The sequence below is a fragment of the Rhinoderma darwinii genome, chromosome 1, assembly GCF_050947455.1.
Source record: "Rhinoderma darwinii isolate aRhiDar2 chromosome 1, aRhiDar2.hap1, whole genome shotgun sequence".
Taxonomy (NCBI): domain Eukaryota; kingdom Metazoa; phylum Chordata; class Amphibia; order Anura; family Rhinodermatidae; genus Rhinoderma; species Rhinoderma darwinii.
In genome coordinates, this window is record NC_134687.1 from 531,507,371 (window position 1) to 531,523,894 (window position 16,524).

Consider the following 16,524-nt stretch of genomic DNA (forward strand, 5'->3'; position numbering starts at 1 on the left):
GTTTGTTTTTAGCAGTTTTCCCCTTTTTTTTAGCAGTTTTCTAGGCTCTATCTCTAATTCACAGGTTTCTCTGAACTAGTGGGTGGAGCCAAATGGCTACTGTGTCTTATATACACTGCACACATAGAAGAAGAGAGTCCTGATTTCCTATGTCTATCTATTATATATATATATATATATATATATATATAGAAGGCGCTACATGGTGGACATTATACAGCAGTAAAGACCAGTGTGGCTGGGAATCCAGCACTGGTGTGACATAGAACTTTGACCAGCAGCCTGTGTCTTCCTCACACTGCTCCTGCTTCCTCCCCCTGCTGACCCCTCCCCTCTTCATAGAGGTGTATGTATAGCCAGTACAGTGACACACGCCTGTCAATCCTGCAGTGTGTTTGTTGCTGGCGCACTCTCTCTGTCTGCTTCCTTCTCCTGCTCCGCCTCCTCTCCCCAAAGACTTGGATGTATAGCCAGTAAAGTGACACACACCTGTCAATCCTGCTCTGTAATTAGGGACGGACTTTCCTTGACAACAGGGGGTGGACAGCAGATTACAGGAAGGGAGACACGTAGTGCCAGTAACTTCACACAGAATTTGCATGGCTAAAACAACTTAAATTTAACAGTAAGTAAGTTACAAAGAAGTTCTTTATCAGGTATACTATTTGATTAGCATAATTTTTTGAAAAGTTAGAGTCCATTTAAATACATATTGCCTTTGGGGGATACATGTCACGATCTGTGGGTTTGTGGACCCACTAGGCCTCACCGCCGTAGCGAGGTAGCAGCTGGCAAAACAACAGTGTACCAAGTCAATGCATCGTAAATGCATGGCTTAAGTCTTAGTGTAGAGGAGAAAGGCTTTGGGTTCCTAGAGCACTGGGCTGACTTTTCATTGGGGTACAAACTGTAATCTGCAGATGATTTACACCTAAATGGAAGAGGGTCTGCTGTGCTTGGGGAGAGAATTCTAGCTGGGGTGGCGGAGTATTTAATCTAGGGCTGAGGAGGGAGGTCAATGTAGAAAATAAAAGAGGTAGTTAGGTTAGAGAGGGGTCAGACTATATTGTTGAGGAGAGAAACAGACCGTGGCGAGAGGACTAGACAACAGGATAAGGAGATCCTTTTGTTACAAAACAGCAATGAAAAAAAAAATGGCCAAATAATGTCAAATAATAACATTTCTGATACTGAAAGTGAAAAATTTAACGGTAAGTTAAAGTGTATGATCACAAATGGCAGAAGTCTAGCAAGAAAAATGGGAGACCTGGAGGCATTGATACTGGAAGAAAATATAAATATAGTTGGTGTTGCTGAAACATGGCTAGAATCTTCTCATGACTGGGCTGTAAATCTACAGGGTTTTACACTGTTTCGGAAAGACAGGACAAATAGGAAAGGCGGTGGTGTATGTCTGTATGTGAGAAGTGATATGAAGGCGAGTGTGAAAGAGACAATAGTGGGTGAAGATTGTGAGGAGGTTGAAACCTTGTGGGTGGAATTACAAAGGGAGGTAAACACTGAAAAAATTACTTTTGGTGTGATCTATAGACCCTCCAATATAACTGAAGAGACCCCCCAAATATATAAACAAATGGAGCGGGCTGCATAGTCTGGTACTGTAGTGATAATGGGAGATTCTAATTACTGGGATATTAATTGGTGTCACGGTTCGGCTTCAACTGCAAAGGGGAGAAATTTCCTCAACCTGTTGCAGGAAAATTTTATGTGCCAGTTTGTGGAAGTCCCGACTAGAGGTGAAGCTCTGTTGGATCTGGTCATTTCTAATAATGCAAAGCTTGTTGGGAACGTCAATGTTCGTGAAAACCTCGGTAACAGTGATCACAATATAGTTACATTTTACCTATACTGTAAAAAACAAACGCAGGTTGGGAGGACAAAAACACTTAATTTTAAGAAGGCCAATTTCCCCAGGATGGGGGCTGAAATTCAGGATATAGACTGGGAAGAACTAATGTCAAATAATGGTACAAATGATAAATGGGAGATCTTAAAATCTACTTTGGGTAATTATAGTGCAAAATTTATTCCTGTAGGTAACAAGTATAAACGACTAAAATTAAACCCCATATGGCTTACATCTTCTGTAAAAAGGGCAATACATGACAAAAAAGGGCATTTGAAAAATACAGATCTGAGGGTACAACTGTAGCCTTTTTAAATTATAAAGAGCTTAAGAAAATATGTAAAAAGGTAATAAAATAAGCAAAGATACAAAATGAAAGGCAGGTGGCCAAGGAGAGTAAAACAAATGCCAAAAAATTCTTCAAGTATATAAATGCAAAAAAGCCAAGGTCTGAACATGTAGGACCCCTAGATAGTGGTAAAAGGAGAGTTGGCAGAGTTACTAAATGTGTTCTTTAGCTCCGTATATACAACAGAAGAATGAGCAGCTGATGTAGCCGGTGCCAGTGCTGTTAATATATCAATTGATATACTGAAGTGGATGAATGTAGATATGGTCCAAGCTAAATTAAATAAAAATAAATGTACACAAGGCCCCGGGACCAGATGGGTTACACCCTAGAGGTCTTAAAGAGCTTAGTTCAGTTATTTCTGTCCCCCTATTCATAATATTTAGAGATGCTCTAGTGACTGGTATAGTGCCAAGGCACTGGCGCAGGGCAAATGTGGTGCCTTTTTTCAAAAAAGACTTTAGGTCTTCCCCGGGTAATTATAAACCAGTAAGCTTAACATCCATCGTGGGGAAAATGTTTGAGGGGCTATTGAGGGACTATATACAGGATTATGTGACAAAAAAATAGTATTATAAGTGACAGTGTCACGTACCCTCTGCCAATAGGAGCTCAGGAGCGTCAGGCCAATCAAAGCCTGGCTGATGTTCCTGAGCTCCCGCCTTTGCCTTTGCCTTCTGACTTTTGTTTTTTCCGCACTCTCCCGGTTTGACCCTGCCTACCTGACTCCGCCTTTTGCGCCCGTGGCACAATTGCCCTGCCTCTCCCTCCGTGTACTTGGACTTTTGCAAGCCTCATTTGCATAACTACAAAAATGGTCATAACTTGGCCAAAAATGCTCGTTTTTTTAAAATAAAAACGTTACTGTAATCTACATTGCAGCGCCTATCTGCTGCAATAGCAGATAGGGGTTGCAAAATCTGGTGACAGAGCCTCTTTAAACCTATTTAGCCTTGAAAGAAAATGACTTAGGGGGAACATGATTAACATATATAAATATATTAATGACACATACAAAAAATATGGTGAAATTCTATTCCATGTAAAAGTCCCTCAAAAACCAAGAGGCACTCCCTCCGTCTGGAGAAAAAAAGGTTCAACCTGCAGAGGCGTCAAGCCTTTTTTACTGTGAGAACTGTGAATCTATGGAATAGTCTACCGCAGGAGCTGGTCACAGCAGGGACAGTAGATGGCTTTAAAAAAAGGCTTAGATAATTTCCTAGAACAAAAAATTATAAGCTCCTATGTGTAGAAATTTTTCCTTTCCCTTTTCCCATCCCATAGTTGAACTTGATGGACATGTGTCTTTTTTCAACCGTACTAACTATGTAACTTTGTAATATAAAGTCTGAGCACAAGGGTAATAGTCCAGACAGTAGCAACGGCTTAGGCACAGATGGGACCTTGGCGGCAGGTTATGCAAAACGTGGCCGATGACACCAGACGTGGTGTAAGTCAGCAGGCGTAGTAGACGACACAACACGACTCCAACACTAGAGATGGCACAGGAACAAATACAGCACAGGATACAGGATACAGGTAGCAGGGAACGGGAACACAGGGGACAGGATCTGACTAAGGGATCATTTGCAAGACTAACAGAGGAATACAAACAACGCGCAGGCAAGGAGTGAAAGGGCAGGGCTCCTTTTATATTCCGGGGTGATCTGGGAGTAATTAGTTAATTCTTAACATGTGCGTGTGCTGGCCCTTTACGGCCGGGAATGAGTTAGCGCGTGCACCCTAGAGGTCACTGCAGGACAGGACAGCCGCATGTGCTGGCATCTCCGGGGAGGAAGACGTCGGCAGGATGAGAGGAGTCTGCAGTCTACGACCGCGGCCGTTCCAATACAGTCCTATCTGTTAGAAAGAAGAAGGGAAACATTCTTTAAGAAAATGTTTGAGAATGGTTCCCTTCTACCTTGCGTTCAGATCCATTACTGATTTTTTTAAGTATGGTGAGTCTGTCACTAAACTCTCATGCATGCGCCTATAGCATTACTGTATGTCTGGCACATGCACAGTACACTGCCTTCTGTGGTTTCACATCCTCACACAAGAGGCCACGAAAGTTCAGTGAATGGAACAGTGGCATCAACATATCTTGGTGCTGTTAATCATTAGCAAGGGAGAGGAGCTTGGCTGGGTTAGATGCCGAAACCATGAGCTGTTGCCAGTATTCGGACCACCTGAGTGGCACTTCCAACCTTATTTACATGTTAAAATAAAGTGGATTATCTCTGCAAAGAGGATAATATGAAGCCATGCAAAGGTATGTGGGCACATGGTTTTAAAAGGCCGACCAAATACTGGTACTCGTTTGGTAGGCAAAAATGTGTTGACAGGTTCCCTTTGTGACAACTTGAAGAACTAATGTATACTGATTTGAATTAGCTTTCAGCTTTTCAATCCATTTAGTCAAGGTCCCATTCACATCACATTTTGACCTTCCATCGGAGGTTTATATTTGGAAGACCCCCGATGTATACCTCCAACAAAAGGGCAAAACTTATCCCACTGTATGGCCTACAGTGGGATATGTTGCCCTGAGAGAGCTCCTGGGGACTGGCCCTGAGAAAGCTCCTGAAGTCACTGTCCATATATGGGCAGTGACGTCAGGAGCTTTCCTAAGTCCAGAGTCCAAGGGCAGAGCACTAGCCCTCTGCCCGAGGACTCTTGCACTGTGGAAGCTTCTGACATCATTGTTCATATACAGATGTAGCCGTCTTTACCTTGACTGTTAACGCATTAAATAAACAGTGGGTAGATCTCTTATCTTAACTTTTTCAATGACTTTTCAATGGCTTTTGTTGTGTGATATCACGCTGCAGCAAGTTATCAGAATCAAGTTAAAGATGGCTACATATGTATGGACAGTGAATTCAGGAGCTGACCTAGTGCCGTAATCCCCAGGCAGAGCATCAGCAAGTGATCTTTGGGCCTCCAGCACTGCTCCTCACGTCAGAGGCTTTGAAAAATCTCTGTATGGCATCCGTCACAGGTATACATATACATATATGGACAGTGGCGTCAGGAGATTTGCAAAGCCAGAGTCCCTGGCCGGAGCATCGGCAAGGCTCTGGCTGGGGATTTCAGTCCTAAAGAATCTTCTGACGTCACTGTCCATATACAAACAGTGATGTCGGGAGCTCCCAGAGGTATACATTTAAAGGGGTTTTCCAAGTTATTTAAAAAATTGGCCTATTTAGGAGGGATGCAAAAAAAAAGAAAAAAGCCATTGCTTAACTCACGGATTCCCGTCGTTCCAGCGCTGCTGCTTTTGTTCCTCCCCGCCGCTTTATATTGAGATAGCTGCAGTGATGATGTGGCTGTATATCCACATGATCACTGCAGCCAATCACTGGTCTCAGTGGGTATACGGCGCAGGTTTGCTGAGACCAGTGTTTGGTTGCAGCATTCACGTGGGTATACAGGCACGTCATGGCTGGAGCTATGTCAATAAACAGCGGCGGGGAATAACGGAGCGGCGGGGCTGCAACGACGGAGATCTGTGAGGTAAGTAATGTCTTTTTTAATTATATTTTTTGCATCCCTCCTATATTGGCCAATTTTTTTGAAATAACTCAGAAAACCCCTTTAATGTATACCTGTGACGGATGCTATACAGTAAAACGAAAAGATTCCACAGCACTGGACTGCAAGTGGGTGCACGCCTCAATAAGACCTGGTCCGCGGTCCTGGATATCAAGCAGACAAAGAATGGACAGAGGCAGCACTTCCTAGTGCTGCCTCTGTCCATTCTTTGTCTGGATGCTATACAGTGGCATTCGTTACCCATAGGATCCCCACAACGTATACGTTGTTTTGTTGGATCCCTCAAGATGAAATAGCGCACTCTACTACGCTATTTCATCTTTCAAAAAAGAAGTATACTGACGCATACCAGCCAGACGCAGAACAAAAGCACACTCTTTTGTTCTCCGTCAGGATAATGAAGCGCTATGAATACATTTATCGTGTACGTCAGAAGCTTTCTCGACGTATACGATAAACGTAGGGCAATTCGCCATGTGAAGGAGTCTTTAGACTGGAGTAAAGATTGGAGAAGAACATTTTACAGTTAATTTTTCTGACATCTATAAGGTAACATATAAAACCTAAGATCGAGCAGATGTTAATATGGATAATAGGGCATTCAATGTGATCGGAGAAAATCAACTTTCAGTCGTGTTACAAAGTTAGGCTTGCGTTTTTATTTGCAGTATCTCTGTCATGTAATATCCCTTAATGGATCCTATTAAACGAGTTGTACAAGAACTGACATTTATCATGCACATGATAGGTAATAAATGTCTGATGCTGGGGGCCACACTCTTGGGACACCCACTGATCGTGAGAACAGGGGTCCCGAACCCCATGTTCTTCCTCACTGCTTGACCAAAGTGAGAAGGACTTTGAATGAACTTCAGCTGTTTCTGTCAGTTCAATTGACAATGAATAGGGCAGCGGTCGCATGCTTGGGCCCGTTCCATTCAAGTCCCTCCTTACTGGAGGAGGTTCAGTGTGGAAAAAGGGGGGGTTTGTTACCCTCGTTCAGGTTACCCCACTGGTCATGAGAACTGTGCCCCCTGTTTGTATTAAAAGGCAGTCACACCACTTCTCCGTTAACTGTCTATGGAACTGACGGAAATAGACAGGTACAGCGCTCAGCTATCTCCATCGGTCCCATAGACAGTGAATAGAGTGATAGCGCAAAGCTTGACCACCACTCTATTCAAATGGTAGGACACGGGTCAATTTTTATCATGATTGGTGGGCGTTCCACCTGTGGGACCCTCAGCGTTTATACATTTATCACCTATTCTGTGGTTTGAAACAACATTTTTTTTGTGGGCCAACTCCTTTAAAAAATGCTTGTGTGCCAGGAGGACAGGACTGGATTTGAAAAGTTTCAATTATCAAGACTGTATGTAATGATATATTATTTATCAGAGTAATACTTTATTACAGAGTGAAAAAAGTACTAATAGTCATTCCAGGCATTTTACTCAGCAGTACAGGAGTCCATATATATTCGAGCAAATATGCACAGGAGGGGTGTTTGTGTACAGGAAAATCCATGCCAGTTTGCATTTTACTGCCTTTTCCATGAAGAATAACATTTTAATATGGAGGGCGTGTTCCAAATTTTATGTCCCAATACACTCCTGTGAAATGTTATTTGCTGTTTTAGATATTGGCATACTTACTGACAGATCAAGGGAATACTGGATGCCTTTTAATAGCAGAATAGTATAATCACACTGGAACAGAAAGAAATTGTACATGAAGCATCTCACTAAGCTTTATATAGGAGAATATTTTGTTATTCCAGAATGGGTTTGTTCCTTCCTCTTTATTGCTGGCGAGTTGCTAGTTTGGCTTACATTTTATGTAATCTGGAAGAAATACTATTTCCAGAGAGAGAACTGAATTTAAAAAAGACTAAGGCCTTATTTACACGAGCATAGTTCACGTCCGTGATACGCGCGTGAAAATCACGCGCATCGCACGGACCTATGTAAGTCAATGGGGCCGTTCAGACAGTCCGTGATTTGCATGCAGCGTGTGTCCGCTGTGTAAAACTCATGACATGTCCTATACTTGAGCAGTTTTTGCGCATCACACACCCATTGAGGTCAATGGGTGCGTGAAAATCACGCGCGGCACACGGACACACTTCCGTGTGCTGCCCGTAATTCGCGCAACAGTTGTTGAAGAAATTAAGGCAAAAATAAAAGCACCTCCTCCATTTCTGTTTCTAAACATAAAAACAGAGTGTCATAACGATGCCATATGCCACGTTCATGTGAATTTCGCCTTAAAGTAAATATTCTGTTTCAGAGCCACCTTAAGGACTATATTAAAAAATGTATTAAATTGCTGTAAGAGTATTCCAATAATAACCCAAGGGGCTGTGATGAACTTCAGATTCTAGCGGTTGCCTGAAGACCCAACAAAAGACGCAGGCTACTGTTTATCTGTCAAGGGAGAGACACTAAAGCCCCTTTTATACGGGGCAATGATCAGGTGAATGAGTGCCTGTACGAACGTTCTATCCCAATCATTGCCCTGTGTAAACAGGGTAGCGATCAGCTGACGGATGAGCAAACGCTTGTTCAGTGGCTGATTGCAACATTTACAAGGCCAAAATATGGGATGTGCTGCTGACCAGAAGCAAATGTATGGGGATGAATCATTGTTACATACATTCTGACAATTGCTCCATGTAAGTGGAGCTAAACAAGTGCCGATCGATGAGCTGTATTATTGATCGGTGCTCGTTACCTGCCAGGAAATCTGGATGTGTAGAACCACCCTAACACCTCATGAACACAGCACAGCCATGTGCATTGATCCAATCCAACACTTCACTCACATTGCTATATTTACCTGCTTTCTTTTGTAGACTGCTGATTCTTGGACAATGGCATGCAGGATGCTGGCAATACATAGGCATCTATACCTGATATGCAGCCTCCACTACTAAGCCCTGACCATGTGCCCATGAAGCCACACCCCTTTTACAAAGCTCCTTCCACCTGTGGATCAAATTAACCATAACCTGATGCTCACCCTTTTAACACTACAGCTCCTCATTGCAGAGTACACAGCAATAAATGTAGGAAAGATGTGGTTTTAAACACCAAGAGGCAGCAGTTATTGTAATGTTGGTGCTTGTGTTCACCCCTGTCCAGAGGGCCGATTCTAGCTTTTCTGCTGCTGAGGCGAAAATTGAAATGGCGCCCCCCAGATTTTGATTGACATCCCCCGGGCTGTTCCACATCTCTAGCAGCCTTATCCAACTCTTGCAAATGCGCCATTGCCTTGTACTGGCATGCACGATGCAGCCGGGCAGAGTACACCTCACTGCATGGTGTGTGCCCAAGTAGTACAAGGCAATGGCGCATCCGAGAAAGTTGGTGGAGACTGGTAGTGATGTATAACAGCTAGAGGGATGTCCATCAAGCATGGAAAGGGGGGGTTGGAGGCAAGACTATGTGACTTTTCAGGATAGCGGCACCGCCCCAAGACCCTTTAATGAGTAATTAGCCTATAGTGTGCGCTGGTTTAAAAGTTGATTTTATAGTTTTTTTCTGCATTTGAAAACAACATACAGGCGAATGTTTGGAAATATTGTCAGGTCATGTATTACCGCATGGTGGTGGTTCAAGGGGTTAAAACGACCTGACAGGTTCACATTAAATATACAATGAATTGAAAACAATTCCATCTGTCATGTCATTTTGTTATTATAAATATATTCTATATAATTACAGCTCCAGAACCACGCCCTGACATATACGGCTCCAGAAACAAGCTCATTACATATATATATATATACAGTGCCAGAACCAAGCTCAGTACATATATACAACACCAGAACAAAGCTCAGTACATATATCCAGCCCCAGAACCAAACTCAGTACAGATATACAGCACCAGAACCAAGAGCTCATACATATATAATAATAATAATCTTTATTTATATAGCGCCAACATATTACGCAGCACTTTACAATTTAGAGGGGACATGAAACAAACAATATCAGACATTACATAGTGACAAAGTTCATTTACAATTCAAATCTGGGGAGTGAGGACCCTGCTCGCAAGAGCTTACAATCTATGAGGAAGTAAAGGAGACAAAAAGTGTAACAGTGTTTGTTCTGTACAATGGTCCGGCCATTTTTATACACATGCGGTGGTAACATAAAGCTGCATGAGCCGGTCACCAGCCAGTATCCGTGTATGACGGACATGAAGAGAAGGAGTGTGAGGGAATCTTATTCTGATGACTAATCTAAAAGGAGGGCCATGGAAAGGAGTCAGATTAGGGAATGTTATAGGCCTGTCTAAATAGATGTGTTTTCAGGGCACGTTTAAAACTGTGGATATTGGGAATTAATCTGATTGTCTGGGGTAGCACATTCCAGAGGACTGGTGCAGCACGAGAGAAATCCTGGAGACGGTAGTGCGAGGTTCGGATTATGGAGGATTTTAATCTAAGGTCGTTGGCAGAACGTAGAGCCCGAGTAGGGTGGTAGACAGAGATGAGGGAGGAGATGTAAGGAGGTGCAGCACTGTGGAGAGCTTTGTGTGTGAGAGTAATAAGTTTGAATTTTATTCGGAAGGGGATGGGCAACCAGTGCAGTGACTGGCACAGATTAGAGGCGTTGGTGTAGCGGTTGGTCATAAAGATGAGCCTGGCTGCTGCATTGAGGATAGATTGGAGAGGGGAGAGTTTAGTGAGGGGAAGACCGACTAGTAATGAGTTACAGTAGTCAAGACGAGAGTGAATCAGAGCAACAATGAGAGTTTTGGCAGTTTCCTCCGTAAGAAAAGAGCGGATTCTGGAGATGTTTTTGAGGTGAAAATGACAGGAGCGTGAAAGTGATTGTATGTGAGGAGTAAAGGAAAGATTTGAGTCAAAAATAACCCCGAGACAGCGGGCGTGCTGCTTAGGAGTGATGATAGTGCCACACACAGAGATGGAGACATCAGGTTTAGGGAGGTTAGTAGATGGTGGGAACACAAGGAGCTCAGTTTTAGAAAGATTCAGTTTCAGATAGAGAGAGGACATGATGTTAGAGACAGCGGACAGACAATCACTGGTGTTCTGTATTAGAGCAGGGGTGATGTCACGGGAAGAGGTATATAATTGGGTGTCATCAGTGTAGAGATGGTACTGGAAGCCAAATCTGCTGATGGTTTGTCCAATAGGAGCTGTGTAGAGAGAAAAGAGCAGCGGACCTAGGACTGATCCCTGAGGAACCCCGATATCAAGGGGAAGAGGAGAAGAAGTGGAACCAGCAAATGACACACTGAACGAGCGGTCAGAGAGATAGGAGGAAAACCAAGAGAGAGCCGCGTCCTGGAGGCCAATAGAGTGGAGCATGTTAAGTAGGAGTTTGTGGTCTACAGTGTCAAAGGCTGCAGAGAGATCCAAAAGAATCAGGAGAGAGGATTTACCGTCCGATTTAGCCGCCAAGAGATCATTTGAGACTTTAGTAAGGGCAGTTTCTGTGGAGTGTAGAGTGCGGAAACCAGATTGTAAAGGGTCAAGAATGGAGTTAGCAGAGAGATAGCAGATAAGGCGAGAGTAGACCAAGCGTTCCAGGAGTTTGGAGATGAAGGGCAGATTAGAGACTGGTCGGTAGTTGGCAGCGCTGGATAGGTCAAGAGTTGTTTTTTTCAATAATGGGTTTATAATGGCATTAAAAGCGGAGGGAAAGATACCAGAGGAAAGAGAGAGGTTAAATATTTTAGTCAGGTGACTAGTGACAGCTGGGGAGAGGGACTGGAGGAGGTGTGAGGGGACAGGATCACTAGGGCAGGTAGTAGGACGAGAAGAAGAGAGTAGCCTCGAGACTTCTTCTTCAGTTATTGGGTCAAATGCTGAGAGTGAAGAAGAGGGAGTGCGGGAGGGAAGGGGATCGATGTTACTAGGGGACTGGGAGAGAATATCATGCCGGATGTTGTCAATTTTAACTTTAAAATAATTGGCCAGGTCTTCAGCACTGAGATCTGTGATTGGCGTCTGCACTTTAGGACTAAGGAGGGAGTGAAAAGTATCAAAGAGGCGTTTTGGATTGTTAGATAGTGTGGAGATGAGAGAAGTGAAGTAGACTTGTTTGGCGCGGTGAAGGGCAGAGTTGTAAGTTTTGAGCATAAATTTGTAATGGAGGAAATCTGCATCCAAATGCGATTTTCTCCACAGTCGTTCGGCACATCTCAAGCACCGCTGAAGAAAGCGGGATTGAGGCGTGTGCCAGGGTTGTCGTCGTCTTTGTCGGGTGGTACGGAGTGTAGGGGGGGGGGCTGCTTCATCCAATGCATTTTTGAGAGTGTTATTGTAAAGTTTGGCAGCCAGATTGGGACAGGAGAGGGAAGCGATAGGGGACAATGAGGACTGTAGACTGTCTATGAGTTTCACAGTGTTAATGGCATGTAGATTTCTGTATGTATGATACGTAGGGATGACCTGAGGAGGCAGAGAATATTTGATAGTAAAGGAGAGAAGATTGTGGTCAGAAAGCGGGAGAGGAGAGTTAATAAAGTCAGAAACTGAGCAGAGCCGGAAGAAGACCAGGTCAAGTGAATGCCCGTCTTCATGTGTAGGAGAGTTAGTAAGTTGTGACAGACCGAGGGACGAGGTTAAAGATAGAAACTGGGAGGCAGATGAGGAGATTGGGTTATCAATGGGGATGTTGAAGTCACCCAAGATGAGAGTGGGTGTTTCAGAGGATAGAAATTGTGGAAGCCAGGCAGCAAAATGATCCAGGAATTGGCGGGGTGAGCCCGGGGGGCGGTAGACAACTGCCACTCGGAGGGAAAAAGGGTGAAAGAGTCTGAGGGTGTGGACTTCAAAAGAGGGAAATGTGAGTGAGGGGACCGGGGGAATGACCTGGAAAGTGCAGTGTGGGGAAAGAAGTATACCTACTCCTCCACCCTGCCTGTTCTCAGGTCTAGGGGCATGAGAGAACTGGAGACCACCATAAGATAGAGCAGCAGGGGAAGCAGTGTCAGACAGGTGTAGCCATGTTTCTGTAAGAGCCAGGAGGTTGAGAGAGTTAGAAAGGAATAAGTCATAAATAAAGGTGAGCTTGTTGCATACGGACCGAGAGTTCCAGAGAGCACAGTTAAAAGAGACAGGAGAAGACATACAGGGAATGGTAAGAAGATTTGCAGGGTTTCTATGTGTGGCAGGTAAGTGGTTAAGCTTGGCAGAAGAAAAGGGAGGACCAGGGTTGGGAGAGATGTCCCCTGCAGCTAGTAGCAGGAGAATGGAGAGAGACAGCAGATGGTTCTGTGATTTATGTGAGTGTTTTTTATGTTGGGCAGTGGGATGAGATGGGTTAAGTTGACTGAGGAAAGTGAATAGTGAATGGGAGCTGTACATGGGGGAGGCAAGGACAGAGGGACTGATGTGGACTGTTTTTTGGCAAGGCTTAAATGGGCGATAGGATTGTAAGCCAAGAGCAGCTATAATGATGAGAGCGGTAGCAAACATGTTTGTTTACAGATAGTTAGTATTCTAATATTTAGAGCGTGTGCTAGTTTGTTTGGTTTGGTAATGCAGCTTACCTGTCACTGACCCTGTGCAACTGCCATGTATAACTGCCAGGACACTTTGACAGTATGACACTTAGACAGAGATGACTTCTGCCTTCGTGTCCCCCTGCACGAGTGCCTTCCCCATATCCTACATCTAAATTTATAGGGAGTAGATGCTCAGATCTAGGCCTAATTAAGCTCGTTCAGCTATTAATCAAATCAACTAGACACATGAGGTATATGTATACATATATACAGCTCCAGAACCAAGCGCAGTACATAAATACAACACCAGAACAAAGCTCAGTACATAAATACAGCACCAGCACAAATACAGCTCAATTTAGTGCAACCCCTGTCGTATAGGTGTGTACGGCGTAAAAATACAGCAACCAGCATAGACCGAACAATAGTAAGGATATGCTGGGAGTTGGTGTTTCACACAAAAAAAAAATCATATCACCCATCATCTCGCTGCAGATCATACAGTGACTACAGTACTGATTAGAGGCAGAATAAACATTTATATTTTGACTCACCAGTGACAATCTCAGATTCTAGTTGTTCTTTTCCTCTTTTCTTCTTCATCCGGTCCAGGCCCCTATGACGACTTCTCCCAGCCACAGCCCATTTCTGCAGTTTGCCACTCAGATGTCTTTAGCTACTTACTATTCAAACATTTCTGCACCTATGAATGAAGATAAAATTCTCATGGTGCCACATACTGTACCCTTAAATATAATAGTTTTATACACTGCACTTCTAATTATAATAGCACCATACACTGTGTCCCTGATTAGAATAGCACCATACACTGTGTGCCTGGTTATAATAGGACCATACACTGTGTTCCTGATTATAATAGCACCATTCACTGTGTCCCACACACACACACACACACACACCCACCCACACACACACAGTGCTCCCTGTAGATAGTGCCCCCATAGAGCCCCCTGTAGATAGTGCCCCCTATAGAGCCCCCCTGTGGATAGCTCCCCACATATAGCGCCCTATGTATATAGCGCCCCACAAATGGGCCCCCGGATTTTGGTGTCCCACATATAGCCCCCTGTAGATAGGGACCCGCATATAGCCTCTCCTGTAGATTGTGCCCCCCATATTGTGCCCCCTGTATATAGTGACCCACATATAGCCCCCTGTAGATAGTGTCCCACATATAGCCCCCTGTAGATAGTGTCCCACATATAGCCTCCCCTGTAGATTGTGCCCCACATATAGCCTCCCCTGTAGATAGTGTCCCACATATAGCCTCCCCTGTAGATAGTGCCCCACATATAGCCCCCCTGTATATAGTGTCCCACATATAGCCCCCCTGTATATGGTGTCCCACATATAGCCCCCCTGTAGATAGTGACCCACATATAGCCTCCCCTGTAGATTGTGCCCCACATATAGCTCCCCCTGTATATAGAGCCCCATATATAGCCCCCTTAGTGTCCCACATATAGCCTCCCCTGTAGACTCTGCCCCACATATAGCCTCCCCTCTAGATAGTGTCCCACATGTAGCTCCCCCCTGTAGATAATGCCACTCACACTTTTAAGTGGAAAAAACAACAACTTTACATACTCACCTTGATCCCGTTCCCACGCCATCCTGTGTCAATGCAGGTCTGCTCTCTTCTGAGCAGGTCTGCTGGGGCTGAACAACGGTGCTGATTGGCACCGCAGAATGACTTGCCCCGTCAATTAGCGCCTTTCAACAATGGAAGCGGCGTGACGACGTCATCGCGGCGCTAGCATCTTTGAAAGGTGCTGATTGGCAGGGCAGAATGACTTGCCTCGCTAATCAGCGCCTTTCAACAAGAGAAGCGGCGTGATGACGTCATCACGCCGCCGGCATCGTTGAAAGACACTGATTGGCAGGGCAAGTCATTCTGCCCTGCCAATTAGCCTCATTGTAAGGAAGGTACAATTAGGGTGGCAGCGGCTGGTTTCAGTGGCGCCGCCACCCCTTCAGAGAGGCAGCAGGCCGCCGAAACTGTCTGACACTGTCCGACACTGTCCGACACTGTCCGACACTGATTGTTTGGGCGGCCAGCAGGCGGCCCACTGTTCACCTGCCCAACTGGCATTTGCCAGAACTGCCAGATGGCCAGTCCGACCCTGCCTCTATATGAAATTGGAGGCATATGGATGTTCAGTATGAGCCCTTAGATTTCTATGGGTGCCATATTACGGTTTTGTACAACAGAACATGTGTACAGAGCCGTAGTACTGCTTAATAGGCTTAATGTTATCTCATGGTAGAACTGCAAGACCACTGCATAGAATTTTACCACAGACCTCATGTGTCATGTGGTACGACCGTATTGGTTTTGCGGTCCGCAAAACCATGGGTCTGTTGCGCATCTGTGTGTCATTCGGACTCACAGATTCACAACAATTCAGCAGTATTGGCGGTCCGGATTTGCGGCCCCAGCACCGATTCGTGTAAATCCCGGTCGTGTGCATCAGGCCATAGAAAAGAATGAGTTCACAATTTGTTCCCAAAAATAGGGATAAATTGCGGCCGCAAAAATACAGTTGTGTACATGAGGCCTTAGAATTATTTTTGCATTTCTTCCATGGCTGAAGGGAATGTTTCTATAATAACATTTCAAATGAGATATCTTGTTAGACGCTCAATACAGCTATTTTTAGTCTTTAGAAATATGGCTCAACATTTTGTAAATACACCCTTCGGTTTGCACTGGGTAATGAGGATGGCAGTCTCTTGATTTCCCCCGGGACACTCCCTGTGTCTGCTCCTGTGCTGATGGTGTTTTGGGGTGTCCTTGATGTTATCGGTGCAAAATAAGACTGGAGGCTGAAGAGTGGCAGTATAACAAGCTTGCTCGCGGCACAATTTTACTTACGTTTTCCACATAATATGGCGTTTACATTCTTCCATATGACATGGAGGCACATTTCTTACAATAGACTCAATCCTTATAATATGATGAAGCGCCAGATGCAGGAGCGGGGTACCCTCTCTCTCTCTCTCTCTCTCTCTCTCTCTCTCTGCCTTCCTTGTGGCCTTCCTACCCTTGTCAATTCAGTGGGACGATAAGATATCGGTCCATGAATGCAGCTTTCTGCTCCTGTGTAATGGCTCTCAGCCTGTCAGTAAGGGTAGTAAACATGTATAGGTGAAGGATGAGACTCACCAACTTGATAAGGAGACATTGCTCACTGTCCACAGAATAGATTCCTGTTGCTCTCAATAGATGTCAGAAGATTTCCAT

The 16,524-nt window shown here is 44.5% G+C and overlaps 1 protein-coding gene across 1 annotated transcript in view; it reads left to right on the top strand.

Moving 5' to 3' along the window:
- LIX1 (limb and CNS expressed 1) overlaps nt 1-16,524 on the top strand; it is a 157,208-nt gene that overhangs the window by 109,198 nt on the left and 31,486 nt on the right. The gene's annotated exons all lie outside the window — the stretch shown is intronic.